Source organism: Pseudophryne corroboree, unplaced genomic scaffold (assembly GCF_028390025.1).
Source record: "Pseudophryne corroboree isolate aPseCor3 unplaced genomic scaffold, aPseCor3.hap2 scaffold_1172, whole genome shotgun sequence".
NCBI classification, from domain to species: domain Eukaryota; kingdom Metazoa; phylum Chordata; class Amphibia; order Anura; family Myobatrachidae; genus Pseudophryne; species Pseudophryne corroboree.
The window spans coordinates 125,572-134,654 of record NW_026967797.1 but is presented as its reverse complement, the minus strand read 5'-3'; the positions used below and the strand labels follow the sequence as shown (position 1 = coordinate 134,654).

At 47.8% G+C, this 9,083-nt stretch overlaps 3 non-coding genes and 1 pseudogene across 3 annotated transcripts; 2 read left to right on the top strand and 2 right to left on the bottom strand.

The window, feature by feature from the left end:
* Positions 1–7,401: 7,401 nt before the first annotated feature.
* LOC134990523 (U1 spliceosomal RNA) lies at positions 7,402–7,556 on the bottom strand (annotated as a pseudogene).
* Positions 7,557–7,708: 152 nt separating this feature from the next.
* On the bottom strand, positions 7,709–7,872 carry LOC134990521 (U1 spliceosomal RNA). Its single transcript, XR_010195324.1, has one exon. It is a non-coding gene; the product is annotated as a U1 spliceosomal RNA (small nuclear RNA).
* A 523-nt stretch (positions 7,873–8,395) lies between these two features.
* Positions 8,396–8,559, top strand: LOC134990520 (U1 spliceosomal RNA). The gene has a single exon (XR_010195323.1). It is a non-coding gene; the product is annotated as a U1 spliceosomal RNA (small nuclear RNA).
* A 152-nt stretch (positions 8,560–8,711) lies between these two features.
* On the top strand, positions 8,712–8,874 carry LOC134990522 (U1 spliceosomal RNA). Its single transcript, XR_010195325.1, has one exon. It is a non-coding gene; the product is annotated as a U1 spliceosomal RNA (small nuclear RNA).
* The last annotated feature ends 209 nt before the right edge of the window (positions 8,875–9,083 follow it).

Here is a 9,083-nt window from a genome sequence, read left to right as displayed (position 1 = left end):
CCCATAAGCCGATGTGTCTGTGGGTACTTGGTACATGTGTGTCAACATGTCGGTGGCTGAATGTTTTTCCCAAGAGGAAACTATATTAGGAATGCAGACATATGATGGTGGCCCTGTTGGCACCACCAATAACTGACTGGGTGAAAGTTTCAATAATATCAGAGTGAGGTTGGATAAATCTGTGTCCCAGACACAGATGTAGAGAATAGATGTGATGTTCATGGCTATGCTTCTTTTCCCTCAGGCCCGCAAAAATGTTACTACACACTGATACTGACTCGGATACTGATTCCTATGTCGACCATAATATTTCCTGATTAGATCCAATATTGGCAAGGAGCATTCAGTACATGATTGTGGATATTAAGGACATATTAACATCACTGAGGACCCTGCTGTTCCTGACAAAGGGGTCTATATGTATGTATATATAGATATATAATGAAAGCTGATGTAACGTTTCTCCATCTCTGTTTGAGAAAGTCTGGGCCAGCTCGACAAGATGGTTTCAAATCCCCAAAAGGTTTCCGATTGTTTATTCATTTCCTGCTGCGGACAGAATAAAGTGGGAGTCACCCCCTGTTCTGCACGGGGCCCTGTCACAAATCCAGCGGATCGTATGCAGGAAGCTACATTATTTCTAGTTATGTAACCACGGGTACATTACTTAGACCTGCCATTACATGCGCATGGGTGAGTAGTAGTATTCAAGAATTGGTCGAATACCTTGTCTTCCGATATAGATATCTTGGAGAGATGGGATACTCCTTACGTTGGATCATATCAAGGACACTGCAGCATACTTACGACTGCAAGGGATATAGGACTCTTGAATTCACGGGCCAATTTCATGGCAGTCTCGGATAGGAGGGCATTGTGGATTCACCAAGGGAATGCTGATGCTGACTCCAAGAAGAAAGGGAGTCTCTTCCCTATGAAGGTGAAGCCTTGTTTGGTGACTGCCTAGTTAATTTGATCTCGGCAGCTCCCGCAGGTAAGTCAACCTTCTTGCCCTATGTTCCCTCTCAACGGATGAAGACGCATCATTGTCTAACGCAGTCATTTTGTCCCAATAGATATGCAAGAAGTTAAGATTCCCCTTTCTTTGCAGGTAGAGGAAGGAGAAGAGGGAAGAGGTCTGTAGCCTCTTCAAGATCGCAGGAGCAGAGATCGTCCTCTGCTTCTGCCAAATCCACTGCATGACGCTGGGGCTCTCTTGCAGGAGCCCACACCAGTGGGGGCACGTCTAAAACACTTCAGTCAGTTCTTGATTAATTTGGACCTGGACTCGTGGGTTTTACAAATAGTGTCACAAGGGTACAAACTGGGGTTTCAAGACGTTCCCCCTCACCGATTGTTCAAATCGGCCTTAGTCAGCAGGGAGAAGGTTTTTATTCAAGCCTCTTCGTGCTCCCGAAGCCGGACGGCTCAGTCAGACCAATCTTAAATCTGAAATCCCTCAATTTCTACCTAAAGAAATTCAATTTCAAGATGGAATCTCTCAGGGTAGGGATCTCCAGTCCGGAGGAAGGAGATTTCATGGTTTTGGTAGACATAAGGATGCCTAATTACATGTTCCCGTTTAGCCACTGCATCAAGCTACCTGAGGTTTGCAATTCAGGATTGTCATTACCAATTTCAGACGTTGCCGTTTGGTCTGTCCACGGCTCCGAGGATTTTCACCAGGGTGATGGTGGAAATGATGGTTCTCCTTCGCAAGCAAGGAGTCACAATTATGCCGTACTTGGATGATCTCCTGATAAAGGCGAGATCCAGGGACCAGTTGGTGCAAAACATCTACTCTCCCTGACAGTTCTTCAACAACATGGTTGGCTCCTAAACTTGCCAAAATCGCAGTTGGTCCCAATGACGCGGTTGTTGTTTTTGGTAGTCATACTGTTAGGCGACGGGGTCCGCTTGATGGTCTGCGCGGCCCGGCGCCTAGCAACTAGAGACGCCGTGCACGTACAGCCGCCGGCTCCCTAGCAACGCTAGACGCCGGGCGCGCTGAGCCGCACGGACCCTAGCAACGGGGACGCCACTGGCGGACCGCGTTCCCCGTTGCTAGGCTTTAGGAAATTAAGATATTCACCTGCTCTCTGGCCGTGCAGCAAGGCAGCTGCACGGCATTTATTCTAATCAGCCTTTAGCAGCTGATTGGAGGACTCCTTGTTAAATACACTCCCAGGGCTTCTCACAGACGCCGGTAATAGCTTCCTGCATGCTGCCTTTGTTTGCTGAGAGTCTGTTTCCAGTCCTGCTGTATCCGGTCATTCCAGTCCGCAGAAGTCCGGTATTCGGGAGTTGTCATCTCATCCCAAGAGGTCGTTTGGTTCCCTGGAGTCCTGACTGATCACTGTTTTATATCCAGTGGTGTTCGTGAGTTGCGGCTCTGCCGTGTGTTGCAGCTCAGCCGCTTTACCTTTTATATTTTGTGTTTGGAGCATTTGCGGAGGGTTCCGCTTCCACAAGTCCTCTCTGGTACTTGGCGGTGCCGGGTAGGAGAATTGGACAAGTGGATATTTTGGTTGTCCTTTTTCCTGGCGGTTTCTCCGCACATATTATAGTTTTGAGTTTGCTTAGCCCCTGGCCTGGTTGTTTAGTTAGAGGGCCTCTTGTTATCACCCTGTCTCGGGTTTCCCTTTGTCTCTCATTAAGACCGGGGGGCATCGAAGTTGGGCAGACATAATCCGCCCTTCAAACGCGGCTGCCAAGGGCTCAAGAAACCATAGTCTCGCAGGGGATTTCTGACAACACGGGTAAGACAACAGAGTTAGGGCGCCAGGGGCTATTTTCCTGTCCTGCTCCCTTCCCCAGCATTCCGTTCCAGTGCTCCAGTCCTTGCCATAAGATCTTCTCTGACCAGAGTGCTGGAATCATAACATTATTACCGGCCATACCAAAACTTAAAATTAAACGGGGTTTAATTTTTTCTCATTCAGTTTTGTGAGAGTTTATCGGCCTCATGAATCCAACAGGTTTAGTGCCAAATCCTGGTCAGCTCTTAGTCAGCCAGATTCAAGAACTTACTCAGATGGTTCAGGATCTTTCTCTTCGGGTGAAGTCGCAGGAAGATCTTTTGCGAGCTTCCCCAAGGGTAGTCCCTGAACCAAAGATGCATTTGCCTGACCGTTTTTCTGGTGATAGAAAAGAGTTTTTTAATTTTAAAGAATCCTGTAAACTTTATTTTCGTTTAAGACCGACTTCCTCGGGTACTGAATCTCAGCGGGTCGGGTTTATTATTTCTTTGCTCCAGGGGGATCCTCAGACCTGGGCATTTGGTTTAAGAGCAGAGGATCCGGCATTGTTGTCAGTTGACGCTTTTTTTGAGTCTTTAGGGCTCTTGTATGATGACCCTGATAGAGAGGCGTCCGCTGAAAGTCAGTTGCGCGCTCTCAGACAGGGTAGAAATCCTGCAGAGGTTTATTGTACGGAGTTTCGCCGTTGGTCGAATGACTGTGGCTGGAATGACCCAGCCCTGCGCAGTCAGTTTCGCCTCGGCTTATCAGAGTCTATAAAAGACAGTCTCCTTCAGTACCCCGCTCCTGAGACTCTCGATAAACTCATGGAGCTTTCTATTAAGATTGATCGTCGTCTCAGAGAGCGGAGGGCTGAAAAAGGAGCACCTGTAAGGTCAAGTCCGTGTGTAAATTCCATTCCTGAAGACGTAGAGGAGACCATGCAGATGGGTCTCTCCCGGCTGTCTCCTGAAGAAAGAGCCAGAAGGCAAAATTCTGGTCTTTGTCTGTACTGTGGGGGTAAGGGACATTTTGCTCGTAATTGTCCGAACAAGTCGGGAAACGCTTTGACCAGGTGAATTGTGAGGGGGTTCACCTAGGTCTGCAGCTTATCTCCTCGAATAACTCCCTTTTAGTCCCAGTTAAAGTTTCCTTTGGCAGCCTCAGTTCTTCGGTGTCGGCTTTTGTTGACAGTGGAGCTGCAGGAAACTTTATGGATTTAACTTGGGCTAAGGCCTTAGGCATTCCTCAGTTACCTTTGGGTAGGTGTGTCACCATGCATGGCTTAGATGGGAGTCCGCTGTCTAATGGGATTATTTCTCTCCGTACACCCCCTGCACTACTTACAGTAGGAGCTCTACATTCCGAGAAAATCGAGTTCTTTCTTACACATTGCCCAGCAGTTCCAGTTGTTCTGGGTCACCCTTGGCTGGCCTTTCATAATCCCACCATTGATTGGCGGTCGGGGGAGATTTCACATTGGGGTACTTTTTGTGATAAGGAATGTATCACGTTTCCAGTCAGAGTAGCAGCTATCATTCCAGAACTCATTCCGGTGGAATACCAGGAGTTTGCTGATGTTTTCTCCAAAGGCAATGCGGACATTCTGCCTCCCCATCGGCCTTATGATTGTGCTATTGAGTTAATTCCTGGTGCCGCATTGCCAAAGGGAAGATTATATGCATTATCCGGGCCAGAAACTGCGGCTATGAATGATTATGTAAAGGAGAGCCTTGAGAAAGGATTTATTAGACCATCAAAATCTCCTTTAAGTGCAGGCTTCTTCTTTGTGGAGAAAAAGGATGGCTCGCTTAGACCTTGCATTGATTTTAGAGCCCTGAATAAGATCTCAGTTAAAAACACCTATCCTTTGCCGTTGATTTCTGTACTCTTTGATCAGTTACGTTCTGCTGTGATTTTTTCTAAAATTGACCTTAGAGGAGCGTACAACCTCATCCGAATTAAATCTGGAGATGAGTGGAAAACGTCCTTCAGTACTCAGTCGGGTCACTACGAATACCTGGTGATGCCGTTCGGCCTGTCCAATGCTCCGGCAGTTTTTCAAGACCTCATTAACGACGTGCTCCGTGACTTCCTAGGGAAATTCGTGGTCGTTTACTTAGACGACATCCTGATTTTTTCTAAATCAATGGAACAACATGTTACCCAGGTGCGTCTGGTTCTTCAAAAGTTATGTGAGAATCATTTATATGCCAAGCTGGAGAAGTGTGAGTTTCATGTCACGGAAGTATCTTTTTTAGGGTACATAATTTCCCCTCAGGGATTTTCCATGGAACCAAAGAAACTCCAGGCCATCCTTAGTTGGGCGCAACCCACCAATTTAAAAGCAATTAAGCGTTTTTTAGGGTTTGCGAATTATTATAGGAGGTTCATTCATTCTTTTTCTGACCTGGTTGCTCCCATTGTAGCTCTGACAAAGAAAGGAGCGGATCCTACCAACTGGTCGCGTGAAGCTGAGTTGTCCTTCCGGGCCTTGAAACAAGCCTTTGTCTCGGCTCCAGTCCTCAGACATCCTAATCCGGAATTGCCCTTTGTGGTGGAGGTTGATGCCTCGGAGGTTGGAGTGGGGGCTATCCTTTCTCAAAAGGATCCGGAGTCTCTGGAGTTACATCCTTGTGCCTTTATGTCCAGGAAATTCTCCTCCGCTGAATCCAACTATGACGTTGGTAATCGGGAGTTACTGGCGGTAAAATGGGCTTTCGAGGAGTGGAGGCATTGGCTGGAGGGAGCAAAACATACTATTTCGGTATTGACTGACCATAAGAACCTGCAATACATTGAATCGGCTAAGCGGCTTAATGCCCGGCAGGCACGTTGGGCATTATTTTTTACACGTTTCAAATTTATAATCACTTTCAGGCCTGGTTCCAAGAATACTAAGGCTGATGCCCTGTCACATAGCTTTCTTCCGGTTCACAATAACAATCCTGTTACCCCCATACTTCCATCTTCGGTCATCTGGGCGGGCCTCACACAAGATTTATTTACCCAGTTAAAACAGCTTCAACACCAAGCTCCTAGAATTACTCCTGCTGGTCGTCTTTACGTCCCTGAGTTTTTGAGAGTTACTGTTTTAACGGAATTCCATGATAACAAAGTTTCAGGGCATCCAGGAGTCTCTAAGACATTGGAGTTAGTCTCTCGCTCAGTATGGTGGCCTGGTCTTTCTAAAGACGTCAAGGAATTTGTTTATTCATGTCAGGTTTGTGCACAGCATAAGGTTCCCCGTTCCTTGCCCATCGGGCAACTTATGCCCTTAAATGTTCCTCTCAGGCCATGGTCTCATATTTCTATGGATTTTGTGGTTGACCTTCCCCTTTCAGCCGGATTCCGAGTCATATGGGTGGTAGTGGACCGTTTTAGTAAAATGGCTCATTTTATTGCTCTTCCCCGATTGCCTTCTGCCCAAGGGTTGGCAGTTTTGTTTCTCCGCCATGTATTCAGGCTTCATGGGTTGCCTACTGATATTGTTTCTGATCGGGGTCCACAATTCATCGCACAATTCTGGAAATGTTTTTGTGCCTCATTGAAGATGAAATTGTCGTTAACATCCGGTTACCACCCACAATCCAACGGGCAAACCGAACGAGTTAACCAATCATTGAAACAATATTTGCGCTTGTATTCAGCCAAACTCCAGAATGATTGGTCCGAGTTTCTTCCGTTGGCTGAATTTGCTTACAATAATTCTTGTCATTCCTCCACTAAAGAGTCTCCATTCTTTTCAGTTTTTGGTTTTCACCCCAGAGCTAATTCTTTTTTTCATCATTCCTCAGTCTCCTCGCTTACCTTAACCTCCCATCTCAGAGCCATTTGGAAAAAGGTGCACCTTGCTCTCAGAAAAGCGGCCTTTCGAGAGAAGAAATTTTCTGACAGGCTCCGACGTCCTTGCACTTTTAAGGTGGGAGATAGGGTGTGGTTGTCGACTCGCAACATCAGGCTTCGACAATCCTCAGCTAGACTGGGACCCAAATTTATTGGGCCATTTCTTATTATTAAAAGAGTCAACCCAGTTGCCTTTCGGTTACGTTTACCAAGATCTCTCAGGATTGGAAATACGTTTCATTGTTCCCTGTTGAAACAATACGTTTCTTCCAGTAGATTTCCTCGGAAGATCTCTCAGGGTAGATCTCCAGTAGATGTACAGGGACAACAGGAGTTCTTGGTAGAGAAGGTTCTCGATTCCAAATTGTCCCGGGATCGGCTGTATTTTCTGGTTCACTGGAAAGGCTATGGTCCGGAGGAAAGGTCTTGGGTCCTGGATAAGGATCTTCATGCCCCGAGGCTCAAGAGGGCATTTTTTCGGGAATTTCCTCAGAAACCTGGCTTTAGGGGTTCCTTGACCCCTCCTCAAGGGGTGGGGTACTGTTTGGCGCCGGGGTCCGCTTGATGGTCTGCGCGGCCCGGCGCCTAGCAACTAGAGATGCCGTGCACGTACAGCCGCCGGCTCCCTAGCAACGCTAGACGCCGGGCGTGCTGAGCCGCACGGACCCTAGCAACGGGGACGCCACTGGCGGACCGCGTTCCCCGTTGCTAGGCTTTAGGAAATTAAGATATTCACCTGCTCTCTGGCCGTGCAGCAAGGCAGCTGCACGGCATTTATTCTAATCAGCCATTAGCATTAGAGACCTGAGACAAAGAGATCTGAATTATATGAGAGCCGACCAGAGGAAACACAAATTATGCAGTCAAGTGTCCCACATTTGGGGAAATCGCAGATGCAGCACACCCAGAGTGCAATGGGTGAGCCTTGCCCTGGGAGAAGCACCTTCCTGATCATACCTGGCAGGTAAGTAGGAGTTGGGCAAGAGCTGAGGAGGGTCGCTGCTCGGGCACCCCCCTGTCAAGTGAAGGAGATCCAACTGAGGCAGCACAAGAGAACTCTCGAAAGAAGAACAAGGCTAGAGGAAGATCTGAGACACAGAAATCTGGCTTTTACCAGAGCTGACCAGAGGAAAGCACAAACACAGTAACCCACTACCACAAATAATGCAGTCGAGTTTCCCACATTTGGGGAAATCACAGGGGTCAGCATACCCAGAATGCAATGAATGAACCTCACCCTGGGAGAACAATCTTCATGACCATGGTATCTCCTATGCAAAATAAGTATGATTTGGGATAGGGCTGGGGAGGGCCGCTGCTCAGGCACATCTCTGTCAAGTAAAGGAGATTCAACTGAGGCAGCACAAGGGAACTCTCATCTGCTTCAGGGGCTGGGGCATAGCCAACATGAGCCCCACACCGAAGGAGGGTGGAGATGTTTAATGCAAATTAGGGGTCATCCAAGCGCCACAAAAGGACGCCATGCCCTGCACATCCCTTTTTTCTTTTCATATGCAGACGAGGGTTGAAGCCAACTTTGACCCACTGCTTGGATGACATCACCATATGCAAATCCATCTGCTGCAGGCCTTCCCCCAGGAATGCTTGCACTAGTTGTTGCATTTGGTTTGTTGTTTGGGGGTGCTTCAGTATTAGGCAGCCTTCTGCCCTCCCATGTTCATCTGAAAATATGTGTTCTCCCTGCAGTTGTTGTCCCCAGATGAGAGTTCCCTTGTGCTGCCTCAGTTGAATCTCCTTTACTTGACAGAGATGTGCCTGAGCAGCGGCCCTCCCCAGCCCTATCCCAAATCATACTTATTTTGCATAGGAGATACCATGGTCATGAAGATTGTTCTCCCAGGGTGAGGTTCATTCATTGCATTCTGGGTATGCTGACCCCTGTGATTTCCCCAAATGTGGGAAACTCAACTGCATTATTTGTGGTAGTGGGGGACTGCATTTGTGCTTTCTTCTGGTCAACTCTGGTAAAAATCAGATTTCTTTGTCTCAGATCTTCCTCTAGCCTTGTTCTTCTTTCGAGAGTTCCCTTGTGCTGCCTCAGTTGGATCTCCTTCACTTGACAGGGGGGTACCCGAGCAGCGACCCTTCGCAGCTCTAGCCCAACTCCTACTTACCTGCCAGGTGAGATACTATGATCATGTAGGTGCTTCTCCCAGGGCAAGGCTCACCCATTGCACTCTGGGTGTGCTGCCCCTGTGATTTCCCCAAATGTGGGAAACTTGACTGCATAATTTGTGTTTCCCCTGGTCGGCTCTCGTATAATTCAGATCTCTTTGTCTCAGGTCTCTCTCCAGCCTAGTTTGCTGTCTGTTTCCACTTCTCTTTTCTTGAGCCGCTCCCTTCTATGCCCTTGCGCACTATCCTGACTTCTCCCGTCTGCTTACTTTGTGCCTTCCAACGCACAATGCGAACTACAGGTAGTGCTGCAGGGCCCACACCCTTTTAGTTGCCTTAAAGAGCAGCTCTGGAGCTGTTACA